Here is a 22,115-nt window from a genome sequence, read left to right as displayed (position 1 = left end):
GGATAATAGAATTTGCGATGCACCTGCACTTACAGCTGTCAATACATGTGCTATAGATGTAAATTAATCAATTAATCGACAAGGTATGATGTAAAGAGCATAGTTATTTCGTTCAACTTTTTTAAACAGGCAGCTTTTATCAATTTACTTCTAATTTACGGCATTTTGCTGCAACTTTTTAAGTTGCTGCATTAGTTGATGGTAACTACTTTTTATTACATGCAAAAATTATTAGACTGAAACATAATTCTGCCATAGGAGTCGAGTGACTGAGTCGAATAGTAAAATGAATATGGGAAATATGCCAAAACCAAAAAGTCAATAACAAAAATCATTCAACAAACTACCCTAAAATGAACTCCATTCATGTAAACTTTTAGATTAAAATCCATAAACTTCCTTCCTTTCCCATAATTTTGCAGCAGCATTTATTTCCTCGGTTGTCAACGCGCCGTCAGCTGATAAATTCGATGTTTCTTCATTAAACTCAGGCCCAGCAACACGTTATAAATCTTCAGTATTTGACGCAGTGTCTCATTTGATCCGTATCTCATCTTCTATTTCAGTATCGTCTCTTTAAATATTCATTTTAGTGATATTTATGTCATATTTAATGATGCTTAGGTGGATAGGTTGGTTATTATTTCTATCACGTTTTTGTTTGATGAGTTAGCGATTGATATGCAAATAAAATCATTTATTTATCTGAGTTACGTTGGTTGCCATTTTATAATGCGTTGAATTATAATTATGAGAAAATTTTAGCCTAAAGTTGCGAAAATCTAGGGTTTTAAGGTTAATCTCAGCAGCATCCTGCTTTCCCTTAAATTAATTAAACTATCATTCTATATTATTTGTAGTTTATATAAAGCAAGTATACAATGATGTTCCTACTCTAAACATACAAACAAGTTCTAATGCAAAAGTTTTGCCGTGATTTCAAACGTCTTCATTGCAGATGTTTCTAAACTTTCCTCGTTCGCGTTTAGCTTAATGTTTGTCATTGATGTATTCGCGGCTTGCCTGTCGCGCTGCTCTGTAAATATTAGCTGTGCCACGCTATGATATGTGTTTCAGTTCATTGAGCTCACACATCTATTTGTGACCACTGGGCAGCTGTAATGCTAGCCCAACTGTTTACTAACTATTTGCTGAAGAAATAACTTCATTAGAGATTGTTTCTAAAGCAAAATATTTAGGTATATAAACAATCTGTTAGAATTATTATAGGTCAAATACTTGCATAGTGAAAAGTGACTTTTGTCAGTGGTGGGTCAGTGCAAGTAGGCATTGATTTGTTAATAGGAAATGACCAAGACTAACCTTAATTTTAGACTTCAAAGGATCTAAAATTAAATTAAAGACTTTTTCCACTTAAAGTCCTGTTCCACCGCCCAAAATGAGCATTAGCAAAAGGGCGAAACGTAACGTCAACGCTGTCCACAACGAATGACAAATCATCCTACTACCAACATCTGTCTTTAGGGCCCACAAAATTGTTTCCAAAAATTTCTTATTCACTTAATTTTAAGGCTCAAATTTCATTGGCAGGAATTTCTGCAACAGCGGAACCTGTTTGCAGTGCAAGTTTTTGAATGCACATGGTGTCTCCATATTCATTTTACAGTCTGTTGCTATTCTAGGAATAATATTCCTCCATATATTTGCGTATTTTGGTACAGGTGCCCAGATGTGGAGTTCTCAGCTTTCCTTTTGCCAAAGTTTCGGTGGGGGAGTTATGTACCAGGCAATTTGTCTTCTTATTCGGTCGCATCTGTCTGGATTTATTAGCTATACCTTTTTTACTTTCTTTATCTTCAAGTTAGTGAACTTGATCCCAATTAATATGTACTGACTAATTGCTGATTAACTTGGTTTTGATTCTTTGTGTTACTATGTCTCTGTGACACACTCATATTTGTTAAGTCTATGTTTAGAATTTAGATCCAGTTTCTTTGTGTCTTTCTGTGTAGCATTAATATTTATCCTTACACATAATGACGATTTAAATGTCAGATAAAATTAAAGTCTTGTCTAAACGGCTAAAACAATTTAAATATTTTCAAAGATACTTGCAACCTAAATAACATTACCTGATAATAAGCGACTATATTCATGTACTGTCCTGTTTTCGAGAAAGCCCAGTTGTTTCCGCTATACCTGCAAGAGAGCACTAGATAACAAAATTAATAGCCGATCCAATCTTAAAGCTATAAATCTGATAAGAAATATAGGCCCGTTTATTCAATCGGAGTCCAGAATCAGGGGCCAACACTATCGGAGAATGGTCTGAGATATCTTATGCCGTTTTGATAATTTCGAAATCTGCATTTTCATCGATAAGTAATTGTGTGTCGGTCTGTAATCTAACGGAATTAGTTTATCTGGTATCCTCTTCGGTGGTATCTGTATAATCTGTTATATTAATGTTTCTTGCTCTTGAATGTCCTGTTGGTCTTGTTTGATCATTTGAAGTTTCATGTTTGATCTTAGATTGAGCGAATACTTTATGAGCGCCTGATATCGTTGTGTTTGGTGTCTGTCTTCTGTTTCTGTCATGTGTTTTCACCAGAATTCCTTTATTACCTTTACACCATATTTTGTCTTTAGCTTTTGTTTTAAATTTTTTATATGTGTTCAATTTGTTTGTCTTTCAAGACTAAAGCCATATTTCATTCCAATCAACACAAAACTAAGAAAACATTCGCACTGCACATTTATTTGCTAAAAAACCATACTAGCAAGTATCTGCGCTAGCGCAGCGGGTCTTCAAAGATGCCTTGTGTGTACATTATTAAAAATTTTCTCACGAACACATGGATTCCGATGGCGTGCAGTTGCATCCACCGGCGAAAGTTTAATGTTTAATTTAGTTAGTTTCGCAAGGGAAACTTCATTAGGTTAAGGATGTGATGTTTTATGTGTGTTTATATTAAGACTATTTCTTTACAGATTACAAAAAAAAAATTCAGGAAAATAATGTTCATTAAAATATAGCTTCTTAACCGTATTACCTGAGTAAGGCTTGTAATATAATTTAGTACTAAGAGACATCTAGGTATCAAATATTATAGTCATTTCCTTTCACGTTGACTCCACTAAGCGCATTACTTAGAGTAATGAGCCATCTCCTCAATTTCCATTTTCTGGAAGTTGTTTCACGTCAGCTTTCACCGCTTCTAATAGTCGAAGGAAACGCAAATACAGGGTCAAAGGTCACTGCAGACAGCTGTTGAGTGTTAGTGATGAAGGGTTAATACATGGTTTACACGAATTCTCTGACCCACGTTGATAGATTCACCTGACTGATAAATTGCAAGAAAATATTTGAGACGTCGCACATTTGTCAAAACATCATAAAAACATTTTACAATTTAGTTAGAACAAAAAATAATTCTTATTTAGTAATTAATTAAGCATGAAATCAAATCGTTGATATAAAACAAAAAGTTGAATAAAAAATTCGACTCCATAGATTTTTGTGTTCCCATTCGACCTGCAGATTTATTGCCGTTCGTTTTTTGCTTGTTTATTTATTTAAAAAAGACATCGTGTCAAGTTGCACAAAAAACCGTCTAACAGTCAAAGTAAATTATTAGATATTAACTGTGCGAAGATTTTTTGTGATTTTGGGCTGCTACCATATGTGTTTGTGTGATTTAGCTCATATAAGTCAGGAATAATTGGTTCCTTTATGTATATTTGTAGAGTCATCATTGTAAATGTTGTTAAATATTCTTAAAGAACATGTTTATAAACATTAAAAAAAAACATGAAACATATTATTATAGCAAAATATGTAGGTACAGAGAATAAGACATCGCAAATAAATAAAAAATAAGTACATAAAGCGAAAACAAAATTAAAAGTCATCTATTCAAATTAGTCGACTAAATAACACTTTTTGAAGGTCAAATTACATTAGACACAAAGTTTCGCCCACCCTTTACAAATTTAACAAGGTCTACTTAATTGAAAAACAACTTAAACTTTATTTACTTACTTACTTTATACACTTAAACACCATATACTAATATCCCGACTTTTCTTTTTATCTTTGCTTATTAATTAATTTTCTTTCTCATCCGCCTTGACTCCAACCACGTCAACATATCAATCTTCATATTTCCCCAAATCTTTTATCCTTACCCCGAAGTTACGGTAAATCAAGCGAGTCATTCTTGGTTACGTATAACAATTTACTAGGAACGTCGATTTTTGTTTTACTAATAAACATGTAAGTATCAAGTTACCCCCGTTTCGACTTACTATACTAACAGAGACTTGTAACAGTCGGGGAATTAGGTGGGTAAGAATTTTTGGAGAATTTTTGGATTTTGCTTGTTGGTTTCAATTGAAAATATATTTGTGTTCTGTATTTTATGTCGGTAGTGTTTGCAGTAATATGTATTTGGATTAAATTATGCTTTTTAATAAAGAACTATACGAAAAAAACTATAATGAATAATATTTTTTTAAACTTTCTACGTTTTGCATTTTCATTTACAAGTTAGAAAATGTTTTGACCTATGTTAATAAATAGTACAACTGTGCTCATAATATTTAGATCTGAATTTTAAGATATCAAAATATAAACTTATTCGACTCTTCTACTGCAAAATCATCGTCAATCAGCTTCATCAAAAAAAAAGCACGCAAAATTGAACGATCATTTAGAACCCCATATTTCACAAATTTTAAAACAATATCCATGATCTCATCCAATATAATAAATCAGGCGAATTATTAATTGAAACGCCAACTCCTAATTAATTACTCAAATGTAAACACCAAAAGCATAATTTTACAATAAACTATTACTCAAAACAAACAAATTGGTCGAATGATTGATTGGTCAGCCGTAATTGGTTTGGTGATTGATAATAAATCAATTAATTCTTTAACATCTATATCTATACATTACATTATATGTACTAAATATTATATGCATATCATATATGCGAAAGTAACTTTTTCTGGTGTAACACTTTAAAAATATTTAAAACTAGCTTTTCCCCCGCAGCTTCGCCCGCATTGATGTCGGTTATATCGCGTTTCCAAGAGAACTCTTCAAAAGTCCGGGATAAAAACTATCCCATGTTCTTTCTCAAGGGCAACTCTATGTCTGTACAAATTCATTAAAATCAGTTTAGTGGTTAAGACGTGAAAGCGTAACAGACAGACAGACAGAGTTACTTTCGCATTTATAATATTAGTAGGGATAGTAGAGATAAGTTACACAATAAAAATAGTTGTCTTCTTAATTCATTTGCAAATATTGACAAAATCAATTCAATTACTTCTCAAACAAACCTAAAAAAACTCGCCTTTCTTGCGACTTTAACCAGAGCTGAAATTAGCATCCAATATCTTGGCAGTCTTGCCACTGAATAAACATTTGTGTCGTATCAGGGCCGGCCTTGAACCGTCACGGTACCGGGGGTAGCCGGTCCGGCTGAACAAGGAAACTATTAATAAACGAGAAAAGTGTAGCTTTTAGTTCAGTAAATCATTTTAGCTGTAAAACTGTTTGTTTTCTTGGTGCGTTGAAACTGTGAAGCATAATTGAAAAGACTTTACTGTACATCATATAAGAAAGGAGTTTTTGTTTATAAAATCAATGTTAGACATTTTAAAGATTTTTTCCCCTTTGTTTAGAAGCAGAAGTATTGATTTTTTAAATAATTAAACAGATAAACCTTTACTAGCGAATTACACTAATTCAGTTAAAGTTTTATTAATAGATACATAGTCTGTGTATGTATCTATATTGAGCATGTATTTTTAAGTTAGTTGTTTATCAATTGGTTTTCTATACACATATTCAAGACAATATATTTCTAAAACAAAAAAGGGATCCGATTTAAAAGTAGTTTAAATTTAAACTTTTACCTACATAACTTTATAACAACTTACAGTAAACCTATGCCACCGGTATTCAATTAATTGTAATAATAGTGTGCACATCCCTACCTGTATTGCATTAAAACTACATTAGCCTTGATTTGCGGTACTTTGATCAATTACTTGCGTTTCCGCCTGTCATGTGAATTGTATGTATTTGATCGGCAATCAAAATTGATATGAAAATTATAGCTGTCAAACCATTGTTATTTTAGCAAACAACCATGGCATTCTTTTTTACAAATGATTTGGTCATTTTATGGATTAGATATTTCAAGCCTACGGAAAACCTTTTTAGGGTACCGTAGCAAAAAGGTAAAAGTAGAACCCTAATTCTAAGACTTCGAAGCCTAGCCCATCCGTCTCTCATCAGTTGAAGTTTTCACAGATAAAGCAATTACATACGACCATTTTTTGCAAATTTGTTTTTTTTTCAGTCTAGTGTACCCTTGGGACACCTCTCAGAGGCTGGTCCAACCCGCAAACCCTTGACCGGCTTTTTTATAGACATGGTATTGGCAACATATGGACAGTCTTTTTTTGCTACATAAACGGTTGACCTATTTAGTATTTAGACCTTTGCCAAAAATCCCAAAAGCAAGTCAAAAACCAAAAGTCGTTGCTAAAAGTACTTACTCATCAATGATGATTCTTCATCATCAATCATGTTTCTAATCATTAACTGAAGTAGCCAAATATTACCGCGAACGGCAAAATAGATGCTAAAAAAATTGTTGAACCTGAAGAACATTTTTTTCTTTCCCTACCCAAGCACTTCAAATCAATATGTAATTTATTATAATGCAATTATTCTCATAACCTTAGCGATCATCAAAAATTTAAAAAAACCTAAGATTTGTTTCCCATGTTCAAAGTTAGCAATAAGTTAAAGACTCGATACGCACAGCATAACAAATTAATTTTTCGTCTGAAGTGGCGCGGTCCGGTGACTGCATTTAGCAAAAAAAGGTCTAACTCCTTACCTAGACCGATGCAAGCGAAATAATTACTGTTTCTTTTTATGTGTCTGGGATTTTTTGCCTGTCTGCAAGTCTTGGACTAAAGGTCATTGGACATCTGCAGTTTTGGATACAATGATGCTGATTTATGATCGATTGGAGAATTTGATGGCAAGTGAATATGTATTTTGTGTCCTAATTATGGGGTATTAAGGAATTAATTTACACGAAGAGATAAAAATGAAACAATTACCGAAGCTTTGCTTTCTGTCTGTCCGCCTGACATCAGACTGTATATCAGAACCTGTGATAGCTAGGCAGATGAGATTTTCTCATATGATTTATATCTGTACATAATAAAATTAAACGAGGTTAAGCAACGCTTGCTACCGTCATAAATTTGGTGGGTAACCAATTTTATTTAAATATTTATATTAATTTAGCCTGTTCTTACGGGACCCTCAGTGTCCAATTTTTATGAGAATAGTTTTTATTACTTTTTATTTATTTACTTTTCGAATGCTATAAACCGAGAAATTATATAAATGTAAAAAAACGTTATTATAATTGGCAGTTTTCAAGTATGTATTGTATATACAAAAAAGGGGCAAATTGATATCAGAATAGTTTTTATAACAGCTTAATATTAGGCTTCAAGCTAAATAAATCTTATAACAATAGATTAATCTCAAAACATATCCACATAGTACCTAACTATAAAAAACTATTATTTTACTATCAAATTCTATCTCCAAACTCACAAATCACATTATTATTAACACAATATAAATAAAATAAAACCGCCCATACAATGTTCTGAAATACGCAAGCAATGAAAATATTTATACAAAGATATCCCTCTTAGATAACAAAAGTCACCCTAGCTGGTAATACAAAGATTATGGCTTAATAATTAATATTAAAACAGCGGGTTGTTGCAATATTTATTGTAATTTTATGCAGGAGTATCTTTGTATGGCAAGTGATTGCCGAAGTATTACTTTGAAACAAGTGAAGACAGTATTAATCAGATGCGGGGACATTGGCTTTTGTCAACCAACTGCAAAAGAGGATTTTGAATTCGATTTCCACAATTCGGTACAATAGTGTACTTATTAATATAGCCACTGAAGGTTTGTTTTATTAATTTGACATATTTTGTGTCTTCTCTCTCACGCAATAAAGCTGGTATTTTTACAACATTTTACGAATTTCAACATTCTTCCTGCTGTGGAGTTTGTGGCACTGTTTCTAAGGCTAGACACTCTGGGCACTGTCTTTTTTATTGTGTATGTAAATTATGTGCCAGTGTTCATCGACATGTTTGGGGTGACAGGTAGAGTTTTTACGGAAGGGAGTTTTTTATTTATATATTTACATAATGTTTAATCATTGGTCCTCTTGAACGCAAATATTAGGTCAGACTATAACCGCTACAATGACCTAACCTTCTGTTTCAACCTCCACACTGTCCTCCCAACTGACCTTTAATGCAAGGTGACACCAGAACCATGAGTCCATATTTACAGAGCTCTTCACAGAGAATTGTTTTTACGACACGTTTTCAAGCCCTTACTGGACACCACTAATTGTTATGTAAATACGAAAGAGCGTGGATATTCCATACGTGCCGGTCTTTCATATATTATATTGTTTATAAGATGCGTTTGCTCCTCGTATTTTGTACGTATTTATGATCTTTTGCTACTGTTTGACTTGAATACTTTTTATTGGAATAACTACCCGACTTTATTTAGTTGCCGTAGGGCGTTACAAAAAAATATTTTCAGAATTTAAAAATGACATTTATTAAAGACTAGCTGTTGCCCGCGACTTCGTCTCCGTGGGTAGAAGATATAAGTTATGGTTTATACCTGCCCTGTGTTTTTCACATTTTCCATTATATCTTCGCTCCTATTAGTCGCAGCGTGATGGTTTATAGCCTAAAGCCTTCCTCGATGACTGGTCTATTCAACATAAAAAGAATTTTTCAATTTGGACCAGTAGTTCCTGAGATTAGCGCGTTCAAACAAACAAACTCTTCAGCTTTATATATTAGTATAGATACTGTAGTGTACTTTAATGTGTAGTCGTGGCATTGAGGTTCTAAGCATGGATTTGTATGCGGGCTAGTACCAAACTTTTTACCTGAACGTTATTCTTACTTTCTTAGTCGTTTTAAGATATTTTTGACAAACGGTGAAGGATTTCCAAACATTGGAATCTGCTCGAGAGCTCGGGCCGTTATCAATGACCAAGACTTATATACCAATAATAGATATTTAAACATCGGTCAAATACTTGTAGGCCTATAAAGCATTCACTGAGAGAAGTAACAAGAACTGATCAGAAAGCAAGTCCCTCTAAAATCGCATTAATATTCTATGTTAAGATGAATAATTATTCAAGTATACAATATTCATTTTATAAATAAGTCTTCAATACAGAAAGCTAAGATAAACTAAAAACAGACCAGAGTCAAGAGGAGACTCATAACCACTTGTGACAACCCTAGCATCACTTCGCACTTACTTAAGGGGAAGCCACAGCGTTTTTAAGATCTAGTTTTTGATTAAACAGTAAGATATAAAATGAAAAAGATATCTTGAAGATTGTACGTGATGATTCCTGGACTCGGTGAACAAACTAATCAAGCGTTCTTTTGTTTAGATCCACATTAAGTAACATTCTTCATACAGTAAAAAGCAATTGCTAGACAAAAAAAAATACGACTTGTATTACTAGAAGTTGCATAGATATTTAAATAGGAGTTCTAGATAGACAGACTTGTCTTATTCTAGAATAAAACCCAAAGTATACTAAGCACTTATTTGGCAAATAATGGCGAGGTGATTTATATCTCTGCACTGGGTTGTCCTATCAGATCTGGATATAAAGTGAATAATACAGTTTAAAATATTAAATTTTATATTTATTTTGCAAGCAGCTCAAAAAACACACCACTCCATTATAGCCTTAAATTTTATAACGAAAACTGAATACACTTTTCGCCTTAATGGCACAGCAGCAGTGGCAGCCCTACTAACCCTCGGCGACATGAGTAACGAAACGTTTTGTTGTGCCGTCGTCTGCGCGGCGTCTCGCTGGCGTCTCGTCTCACCAAGGTCAAGTGACTCACTCATTTACGACTAAATAGATTGCTACCAGAAGTGCTAGTTCAGTAATACATTACGATCAAGCCAGTTACATTTCTCCGAGCGATAATTTCAACTGGATTTATTGAAATTAAAAGTCAAACTCATTTATTTGACTGGCCTTTTGGTCTTGTGGTTGGTGGCCCTGACTGCTATACCGGAGGTCGTGGGTTAGATTCCCACCCAAAACTAATCTTTTGTGAGATGAGAACGATATTTTTTAAGTGTCTGGGTGCAATTTATCTGTAATATGTTTGTATTTAAGAGTCTGTAAATGTGTTTACCAGTAGTACTAGTGCGCACAATACAAGCTATGGTTATAATAGATGCCATCGTGTGAAAGTTAAATTTAGTTAAGTTATATTAGATACTTATATGAAAATGAAATGTCAACTACAGTTGAAGTTTTTCATTTAAATGCGCTGTATAATCTCTTACTGTCTAAATTGCTAACAAATCTTGCCGCCATTTGGATGACGTCATTTGACAGTATATTTCTATTGCGATCTCTTTTTCACGCTGCTTTTGACGTCAGGGACATGCCTCATCCCTTTTTATGAAAACGACTAGGTACCGGGTACTCAGTATTTTTTCTAGACCCTTGAAGAGTTATCGTTTTGGCTCGTAGATACGAAAGGGGATATAGGCGTCCCGGTATACACGGTAGCGTGGCCGAGCGGTCTAAGGCGCTGGTTTAAGGCACCAGTCTCTTCGGAGGCGTGGGTTCGAATCCCACCGCTGCCAAATAGCTTTTTGTGTTCTAAGAAATATCTACCCTGAGGCATTTAGAGAAAATATTTTTTGTTAGAGCTTACGAAATCTGTCTGTCTTTATTTGTGTAAGCAAGATGGCATACTACACTGCGACTAGTTCCATCTCGCTTTGACATTAGCAGCTGTTCTTTAAGAGATAAAAGGAATCGCACTGCTTATATTGAAATTATATATTGACAGGTACAAAAATTAAACTTTTAAACCTCGAAGGTGAAAAATGATTCAATCAAAGTGATCTCAATTGTACTTTACCCTACAAATAGTTTAATTGAGTTAATTCAATTGAACGGATTACATATTCTGTGTGTGACTGTCTGGTGGACTATTTAACAGTGTCTACTGTTATGTTGATTTTGCGTTAAGTGACAAAGAACTGTGTGACAGTCATGGTGTTTGTATGTTTTATGGAGATTTTTTTGTATACTTTACGGCTTGACATTGTTTGTCGAAAGGAACAACTCTATTGGTGATGAATTTAATTTTTGAAAACTGCTTTGATCGATAACAGTTCTTATACTTTTTTTAGGAATAATGAGGTTAATATTTATGATAATTATGAAAAAAAGATAAAGATTTAAAAAGCTTAAAAATAAGAACTGAGAAGACAAGACTTGAGGGTCAAAAATAAATAGAAAAATACAGCTTAATTTTTAAAGAGTAGTCGTTTCAAAGAAATATCTATTTAGCCCAATGAAGTGGAATCATCATTTTTGTATTTAAACATCGTGAGCTCACTGGACTCAACATTTCCTATCTGAATACCTACACAACGAAAAAATCTCTACATACAACGATTTTCACGTCATTAACAAAGGAAAAATAAGAAAAAGCATTATCATACTTAACAAGCCAAGATTTATAGATAGATTAGTCAGATCAGCTTCTCAAAAACGACTATTCATAAGATGTCCAATTGTGCGATTGGTCATACCACTTACAAACTGTCATGAAACAAAGTTCATTTACCTCCCGAAATATAGGCTAGGACAGATTTAAGGGGAAGTTCTCAAGAAGTGTGTATGTCCAAATCTGGCCCATTACTTATAAGTAACGCTCCCATGACTTTTAGCTTTAAGAAATGTAATTTTTCCCTCAGATAGTTAAAAAAAATCATGATGATGATTGACATTAAGTTGAAATCTCGCGTGACGTCACTTACCAGTACAGTTTTTGAAGACAAGTGACGTTAATAGCCTCCACTTCCATAAGTTTCACCATGCTGATGCTTGAGTTTATAAAAGAAACGTACGTTGGTATCCAATTTTAATCTACTAATAAGTAATATCAAACTATTTGATAACAACTATGACAGTTGCAAACAAACAGACAATAAACAAACTATTTAGAAATTCTAGAGTTAATCAGCGTCTCCAAACCCAGACTAAGAATTCAGTATACTGTCGTTCCAAGTTTTCCTAGAGCCTGCTCCTAGAACCTAGCTCAAAATATAACTCTCATAAAGCAAAAGTGAATGTTTTGTGGGATGTGATGGATAAACAAAACAATGCTTTGACGTCATTCATTTGATGCCAAACGTTTGCTTGAAATAAACGATTATCTTAGACATATCTCACTTGATTTTTGAACATCGGAATTCATTTCTTGTGAAGAATTCTTCTGACCAAATCTCCATCGTAAATCACAATTAGCTTAATTCAAAACAGTCATTACAACGCAGTTATGAAACGATTATGTATTAAAATGAGAAAAATAATTTGGCTGATTTATTCACTGCGCCAGCTCAATATAATAATTAATCTACCTCTCCATATCCAAGCCTTTCTGCTCTGTCCTAAATGAGTCATCCAGATTTTCTTCCCATTCAATCAAAACTACAATATTCACCAAACACAATTCTTATCAGAACTTTTCTATTACAACTTTGGTAAATGATTTCAACAGCATCTGAATACGAGTTACTCTTTCTACTATAAAAAAACACAAGATGCCACTTCAATTCAACCATCCCACAAACCAAGTAGCTGATTAAAAAAATCTCACACGCACTGCAAATGTGAGTCATAGATTAAGCATCCCAGATGCGCAGGAGTCGAGCGGCGGAAATACCTAATCTTTACATTAGTCTATCGCGGGTTCGCACTTAACATGTGCGCCCGGTATCGGTGCGAATGGTTTTTTGAAAATAATCGCGTTCCGGTGTGTAATGTGGGGATGTTACAGATGATTTAGTCATAAGAGAGGTGCTATAATAAGCGAATAACTTTGTGGAATAATTAAAAAAAATGTTTTTTTTTCAGATGTTATGCTACTTTCGATTCAATCAGCTGATATACGAAAGCTGAATATATCATAATAATAGTGTAGAGTCTGACTTCAAAAACTCACATTTTCGACGTAACTTAAAAAAGTATTACACTTTGTGCAAAATATAATATCTAACCTTAAAAATAAAACCGTTTAAAAATATGTTAGATTCCTGCAGAAAGGAATTTAATTCTTGTGTCTATTGAAGTATTGCAATTTTGTTATGTAACTATATATTAAAACCTACACTTCGAAGAGAATTAGATAATTCTAGATCAGAATCTAGGTGCTGCCTGTGGAAATCACCGAGTAGGCAGCTAATAGTGTATTGTGATATTAGTATTGTAGGCGAGAAGTCAACGTACTTTTGATACAAAACGTCAAAATTCTATACCAACATAAAATACGTGGAATTTCCTTTGACTCCAACATATATTGGTTTAAGAAAACAGGGATCGGGATCGAACCAAACTATATTTTAAGGCCAGAAATGATCTCGAAATCAGACTACTCCAAGATTTAGGTGAAACATTAAACCGTTTTCCTGAAATCTTAAAAATCACGAGACCTTCAAAATCGTAATATGCCACAGATCCAATTGTAATCTCATTATAACTAATTACGATATTCTTCTTTATCGCCAAAGAATCAAAATCTTTTTACACGCCACCATAGCTGGTCCCACAAACTGCACTGCAACAACAATGGCTACCACGCCTAGCCCACCCAAATACGTAACAATCAATGTTACGTTATAACTGTACCGACTATCAGTATTCACGCCACGAGCTCTGCTGGTGACAACGACTGTCATAATTATATGTATACAAAAATGTAGGCAATGATTTGAATTAACCTAAATAAATTATATGGATTTAGTTTGAGGTGTAACGGGATTAACTGGGCTCATGTTAAATATAATATCTGCGAATACAATGGTTATTTAATTTTCGTCATCGTTAATTAATAAAAGAAGTATCAAAATATTGAATACAGATCAGTTTTATTTAACAGCGTCTTAAGAGCATAGAGTCTGTTCATATTTGAAATATGAATTTTAATAAATAACATTTATAAAAATAAATGTTATTAAAAAAATCGTAAATCGTAACCTCAACTTGTATGATGAGCACGATCATCCGTGCTGTGTCTGGATGTATTTTATATATATTATGTATGTATTTCGACATATAGATATATAAAATGTTTATGTCTCATACGCATAATACAAGCTCAGTTTGAGATTAGAGCGTCATGTCAAAGTCGTGAAAAATTATTACTTTTATACCAATATGATAATAGTTGAAAAACATAGTACCAAATGCTGTTTAAATATTTAGTAAATATATTATGTTTTGTTTGCCCTTGCCAATGCTATAGAACATATGTATGTAAAACTACAGGTCTACAAAACATTAGTCATAGCAATATGTTATTCTAAACAAACACGCAATTAGCATCTAATTACTATTTCACACCTCCAAAAATTGAAGAAACAATACTATAGTAAATGGTCAAGTACTAGTCGATCTGATACTAAGGTTCCGTATAGGTGTAAAGTGTTGCAGTTTGTTGCTGTATCCCTTTAAATGGCTGTATAAATTTCGATAAAATTCGGTGTATGCTTAGTGGAAGCCTTTATATAACGAGGTGTACTTGTTGTTATAGCAATAATTTAAACGAAACGTCAAACAACCTGCATGGGACAGATCTAAAAGAACTTTTTCTTGGATAATCAGACAGGTCGACAAATTGATAGACGGCTTTACGAACGTATGAACAAACAAACATACAGACAAACCGACAGACAATAACTCCATAATACTCAAATAACTCTATCCCGTTATTGCCCCTTCGACTACGGAACCCAAAAGCGTTATACCATTTAAATGTACCATCGCGTGCGCACGCGCCGATTCCCGCTACCGATGACTGATCCACCATTTGTTATGATGTATAGTTTATGGATCTGTTCCTCATTACTCGCACCTAATTAAATATGTTTTGTTTAAGCCCTTATTATTTTTAAATGTAGGGCAGGGAAATGGGAACATGCTGTTTTACTTATAATAATGGATTTCAAAGTAAATATATGTAAAAATAGATTCACTTGTTTATTGTGTTGTACTCTTTTGAGTTGAGTTTATAAATCTTTTGTGCAAGTGATTGTGCCATATTCAGTAACTAGCTGTTGCACGCGACTTCGTCTCCGTGGGTAGAAGATATAAGTTATGATTTATACCGGCCCTGTTTTTTCCACATTTTCCATTGTATCTTCGCTCCTATTAGTCGCAGCGTGATGGTTTATAGCCTAAAGCCTTCCTCGATGAATGGTCTATTCAACACAAAAAGCATTTTTCAATTTGGACCAGTAGTTCCTGAGATTAGCGCGTTCAAACAAACAAACAAACTCTTCAGCTTTATATATTAGTATCAGCTTTATTTATTAGTAAGTAATATAGATTAGTATAGAAGTATAGATTTGTGTACTTTAAGTTAAATAATAATTTATATACTTAAAACATTGTAAAAGCAGATGGATTGTCGTTTTATGTTAAACGTAAAGTTCAAATGAATCTGATAAGGTTAAAAAATGTCCACATAGCTTGGGCTGCTGAAAGAAATAATTTAAATAAGCTTTTTAAATAGTAAATTTAAATAGTTGATATTGTAAGACGTTCGTTGTTATACCATCTCGAACGAATCTCGGCCAGCACGCTCCTCTCAACAGGATGGTATCAGCATAATATATAATAAAATCTGTGCCCAAAACAGAGATATCGACATATTCTTCGATAGGGTAACAACCTTTAAAGCAAAAGTACTTGAACTTTGATCAGCTGACTATGACTACATCTATCTTATGTTAAAACGTAAAATTTCAAGAAATTTCAAAAATTCCAAAATTGTGACTCTCATTATTTATTTTTCAAACTTATTTAATCTTATATTTTTTTTTAAATTTTTGTGTGATAATTTTTTTTTTAATTTAATTTAATATATTTACTGTATAATAATAATGTATTCATCAAAATTAAAATTAATCCTCATCAATGTTATTTAATGTATATTATATAAAAATAATATTGTAATAAAAATGTGAACTATTATATGAATGGTGTGTACACCTGTAAGTGACATATTTACACTGCAGGGAGAAAAATATAATAATTGTATACATAATATTTGTAAATATGTTGTTGGTGTGCCTTTAATTAATAAATAAATAAATTAATTAATTAATAAATAAATAAAGATGTAAATTCCTTGTGCATTCTCTAGTCGCGTAGGCAAAAGAGATTAACTAATTAGAACACCGCTAATTAAGTTGCGAAAGTTCGTGATTGTATTTTACTGTTTCACTGTGTTTCTAGTAACATCAAATGTAAGCTAATTAAAACTGTAGTCTTGGACATCACGTTTACATGACGCAGGTACACTTTTCATGAAAACAGTACGAGTCAACGAACTGGGACAATCGGTTACATGAGTTTTAAAATTATAATAAATTTCAATTATAAATGTAGAGCTTTTCTAACGTAATTGAAGATGTTTCATTTATTAAATTACTTCGAATTACATGTATAGGTATAGATATAGAATTATTTGATAACGAATTTATTAATTAGAAACACTTAAAATAACGAAAATAATTCAATTTAAAATGTCAGTCGCGTGTTTTTAAGGCCTTTATATTTTCTTTCACAAATATTTTGAATCTACGTGAACGTAACACTTTTCTATGCATGTATACAAATAGCATGTGGGTACCTACTACCTACATTTCGCGTACTTCGGCAATAACTTTTGTCGGTGATTGTACTAGGAAACGTTAGACAGCTAGAAATAGAGACGACGTTGTCTTGATGTTTTGATGAAAACGATGTGTTTACGAGTTGCGCACTAGTTTATAACTCAGTACTTATTCCCTATGTATAAGCTTTAGGTACATCACATGACATTTTAAAGGGGGTAACAGGAAATTATACGCGCAAGCTGTAAAAAATAATATTTTCATAAGTATTACGTAGAAAATCTGTCATAGCAAGTCAAAATTACATAATAGCGAAATTAAGACTATATTTCGATCTACCTTTGCGCTTAGAGTTCGATCGCGATCGAGAGTTACAGTGGACACTTATCAAATAAAATTGACAATCTAATTTATATTTCTAAAGAAACCTCTATCATTCACAAAAGTGACACGAATGTGATTAGAATGTTTGTCGAAACCGACGACACAAGAATAGAAGAAGGAAGGGTTACCTGAGTACGGGAGTCTTTTTTTAAAAAAAGACAAAAAATTAAGGAAAGAATAAGAAAAGGAAAAAGGAGGTCCAGTGACCAATCCTCAAAGTATTTATGACGCAATTTTAGAGAAGAGACATGAGAGTCTTATCATGTGTCGACAACCGCAAGAATAACGCCGCTATAATAAATTAGAAGTGAAGGTAGGCTTTCAGGTTCTAACTGTACCTTAAACAAACGATTAAGCCATGTAAGTTCACGACAAGGCGGTTTAATTAAGGCTGTATATCTCGAGGTGTCGCTCTTCATTGTTGGCTCACCTGGACTTGATTAACTTTCTAAAGGCTTGATATATTAGGACACTTATCGTGGTGCAATAGTTCGGCCAGTTTAGTGCTATGCTAAATCAGGGTTTTGTCTAGCAGTGGACGAATATAGGCTGATGGGTCTGATGATGGTAATTATTAAATGGTCCAACGGATTCGGGATTGCCCGACTAGTTTCGGACCCAAACGGTTTCGGAGTCTTTAATCATGAGCTATGCGGCGGGGTTGCGAATCGATAATCACTATTAAAGGCGATGATGATGATGAAGCTTACAGTTTAGGTCTTTCGCTTCGGAGGCGGTGTTATGAGCTAGATCATTTAAAGTGTGGTAAAGGAGATAAAGGGTGCTATGGATTTTCGGTTTTTGACGTACATAAAATGCTTGCAGCCAAATTTGAAAAAAGGGATTTTGATTTTAGTATCGCAACAGCTAGCTAAAGAGAATTCCAATATCTTTAATCAGATTTTATTTAAGCCTGCTATGAATCGCAGGATCTATCCCTAATCGTGGATCATTACTAAGTTGCTCAAAAGTAAAAGCCACTGGAATGCAGTATCCTAGCGTAAAGTAAGCATTACTCCATTGTAATGAAACCAGATTCCTATCAGCTATCTATAAGCCTAGATTATAATGCCTTGATAATGGATAAGAAAGCTTGATATATTATACAAAATCTGGACTTACAGTTAGTTAAGAAGCATTTGTTGGAAAATACGAGGTAAATTGGACCTTAAGAGCATGTTTTATTTCAATATTAATAATGTATTTAATACTTAGTAACATTATACGTTATGTTATTATAACAAAGCAAGTAGTTGCCTTGTAATGCTATGTATGAATTTAGTATGCATTAAGTGCAGGTTTGATTCCAAAGCAGGCCGCCACTAATTTGACTGTTTCAAATTTATAGAATAATCACAAAAGTTCTTACAACTTTTAAAATGTCGTATCGTCCTTTTTCCATTTTTCGATTCTGTCCGTTTGTACCCGTCGTTTTTGGAATGCTAAAAGCTACTATTTTTTACCGTTTAAAGTCCAAACTCCGACTAATACGGTACTTTCTAGCCAGGATCATCACGTCATTCGGCAAAGTAAGCCGTGACTTACGACTTCCGATCAACAGTTATTGGTGCACCGCCGGCACCCAAATAGACAACGGAAGCAATGTCGGACGGTACAGAAATATTCGGAAAAAGTATTGCTTGGGACACTTCCTTTTATTCAGTTTGGAGTTCACTTTTCCGCAACTATAGCTAAGGAATTTAATTCTTGTGTCGCGGAGATTTCAAAAATATTCAAGTCATATGAGTCATACGGCAGAGAGACATCCAATCTCAGGACAAGAATTCGTTGATCTCACAAACGCATGTCCTGCACGGGTTAGAATCCACGACACGTCGCGCCTAGTGGTTTTGGCGTGGTGACTTCTAACAGAACTAATAGACTATTCGTAGAGTCCGATTATAATTTAGGTAATTGGGTGAAGCCATCGTCTTTTGAAATTAGAAAAGTGCTACATTGTAGTTCTTTTTAATGGCTTGATCTTTGACTATTGTGAGCTTTTAGTAGAAGCGTTATTTCGAATTTGTATGCAAAATGCCATCTAAAACTATCAGTTGTAACATTAATATTGTCACTGAAGATTTAATCTATGGTACTTAAGTGACAAACCCAAAACATTTTTTTGCCAAACTTCAACAACAATTTCTACATTACCACTCTCTTTCAGATAGTAATAATTAAATTGAAACAGATTGAATCATAGTTTAAAAAACGCACTTCATTCATTCAACAAAAGCAATAGTCCTGTCAACCGTTTAAAAGAACTAGTCGTCGCGTGAAATAAACTAGTTGCCATCTAGACAGCCGCTCTCCACCATATAGTACCTCGAATTTATTTCCTCACCTACTAGACACGTCACATTTGGCAGTGTTGCCAACGTACTCTCTAATAAACGAATAAAGTACGAAGTTGTTTGTAGAGTAAATTCGTCCTCTAAATTGAGCGCGACGTATTAGATCAACTCATGCGCATCTTATACAAGTAATTGCAGAAGGTTCACTGGTAACAACTTAAAGTTACTTTTGTAGTTTTATTTTTAACTAGCTGTTGCCCGCGACTTCGTCCACGTGGTTAGAATTTTCTCGTCTTTTCCACATTTTCCATTATATCTTCGCTCCTATTAATCACAGCGTGATATTATATAGCCTATTGCCTTCCTTGACAAATGGTCTATTCAACACAAAAATAATTTTTCAAATCGAACCAGTAGTTCCAGAGATTAGCGCGTTCAACGAACAATCAAACAAACAAACTCTTCAGCTTTATATATTAGTATATATAGATGTAGACAATTACAAGCGATATACCACACTCACATAAGCTTTTGCTAACGAAGATCAAGAGATAAGACTACCAAAGAAGCAAATATATTTTTACTAAATAATTAAATGCGGTATATTTTTTCTCATATATGAAAAAGTTAAAACATTCTCATGATATTTGGACAAATATGTAAAAACACCGTTGACTTCTTTTTGCATAGTACAACTTTAGGTTTATTCTTTACAGAATACAAAAAAAAACTTACCGTCAATGAGATTTACATACAAATATAATTGCACACTCAAAAAAAATACACTACGAAATAAATATCTATTCTTATATTATTTTGTCCGTCATTTAGTCATTCTACATTATACAATGAGTCTTCTTATTATCTCACTTTTCTTAATTAACTGATACTTTTGTAACAGTTCTGCGTGGCTACGGAGCTTCCTGCGCATGCGCGTAGGCGACTACACACTTTCTTGATTCTGAACGTTGATCGTGAAAGCTAATGTAAAGGAACATTAGAAATTATGTTTAGAGAAATACGAGTGCGTTTCCAATTACAATGCTAAACTTAGAATTAATTAAATGTCATCTTTGACGGGTTTCTATGGTAACGGACGTTTGGTTGTGTTTTCAGTTTGAGAGTTTGAGGAAAGGAGGTTCACAGTTATGATTGCAATGAGAACTTTAAACAATGTTATTTTGTCTCTGATAATTAAAAAACCTTACTTTACTATATCTTCTTCTTCTCATCATATAAAAAAATTAATTGCTGTTCGTTAGTCCCGCTAAAACTCGGGAATGGCTGAACCGATTTTGCTAATTTTAGTCTTGAACAGTCCAGGGAAGTTTTAAACGGTGAGAAAATATGGAAAAATTAATAAAGAAAAAAAAAGAAAAAAGTGCTACGCGGGTGAAACCGCGGGAAAAAGCTAGTTGATGATAAAAGTTAATCTACTTTAAAATTACTCATCAGTATTTTTTTGTCATAATATCGACTTTAAGACAAGTTACATACGGTTTATTGTGCAAAAATCGGTCCGCAGTGACATCAAACGATAATCCCGGATTAAGCCTTAGGTATATGTCAAAAGAAACATTGGCATATTACGTTGCTTACGTAAACTAAACGTGTCTATGTTACAAATGTAAGGAAAATCCTATTTGTTCGATAAATATGCAAACGTTCTGTGTTCTTTGTGTAATTTTAATTAAATTCTTGATTACTTCATCGTTTTCAAAGTAATATAAATATATTTTATGTACCGTAAAATGGGGTGAATAGAGTTTCATGGGGTGAATAGAAAATACTATTTTATGAAATGTTTGAGAATGTTCGTATAAAGCGTCAAAAAAGACATCCTCATCCCTGCCAAAGTCAGAAAACGTGCCCAGAAGGCTGGCTGCATTGCCACGTTGTATGGCAATGCTAATTCTTTGGGCAAAATATAGACCAGCCTTCTGATCACGTGTAGAGTCGACATTCATATACATATCTCTTCATTTTGTTTGTTTATATTTTGTCTTGTTTAACGTCAATATCAACAAAACCTCTCTTTTTATCCATCTCAAAAATGCTTCTATTCACCCGGTTTTCCCGAAACCTATGAAAGCACGACAGGAAAGAAAAATACCTTAATTTTAACTGGCTTTAAGTAACTTCAGTATTCTTAATAAAAAAATATTTATAGCTTTAAAATCTTCGTTTGACTTCCATGAAATCGATTTCCTACAAATCAAACTAATTGAACGCAACTAAACGAACGTGGCGCGTGCGCCGAAAATAAATCAAAGATGGCGACCGACCCTTCCCGCTAAATGTAAAGGTGCGTTAGAAAAAGTTTCTATTAGAAAAAATCGGTTGCATATTAGCAGATATGCAAGTAATTATACTAATGTTGCATGAATTTACGAAAGAAGAGTTTTTGCTAAGATTTTAATTAGGTTAGTATGTTGGAGGACTAGGATATAAAAACGACTCTATGTCATATTCATAAGGTTGATTTTTGTTTCCACTGATACAAAGCATCTTGTCTTAGCATACAATTATAGAATAAATAAGTATAATATAGTTAAGGAGGATGTTTCTCCGTGCTTATTTCAAACAAGCAGTCTGCTTATGAATGAGTCATCTCAGCAAATCCGCAT

At 33.5% G+C, this 22,115-nt stretch overlaps 1 protein-coding gene and 1 non-coding gene across 2 annotated transcripts in view; both read left to right on the top strand.

Annotated features, from left to right (window-relative positions):
* LOC113499713 (fibroblast growth factor receptor homolog 1-like) overlaps window positions 1-22,115 on the top strand; it is a 93,315-nt gene that overhangs the window by 41,647 nt on the left and 29,553 nt on the right. The gene's annotated exons all lie outside the window — the stretch shown is intronic.
* Window positions 10,681-10,762, top strand: Trnal-aag. The gene has a single exon. It is a non-coding gene; the product is annotated as a tRNA-Leu (tRNA).

This window comes from Trichoplusia ni, chromosome 12 (genome assembly GCF_003590095.1).
Source record: "Trichoplusia ni isolate ovarian cell line Hi5 chromosome 12, tn1, whole genome shotgun sequence".
NCBI lineage: Eukaryota > Metazoa > Arthropoda > Insecta > Lepidoptera > Noctuidae > Trichoplusia > Trichoplusia ni.
This window is presented reverse-complemented; position numbering and strand designations above follow the sequence as displayed.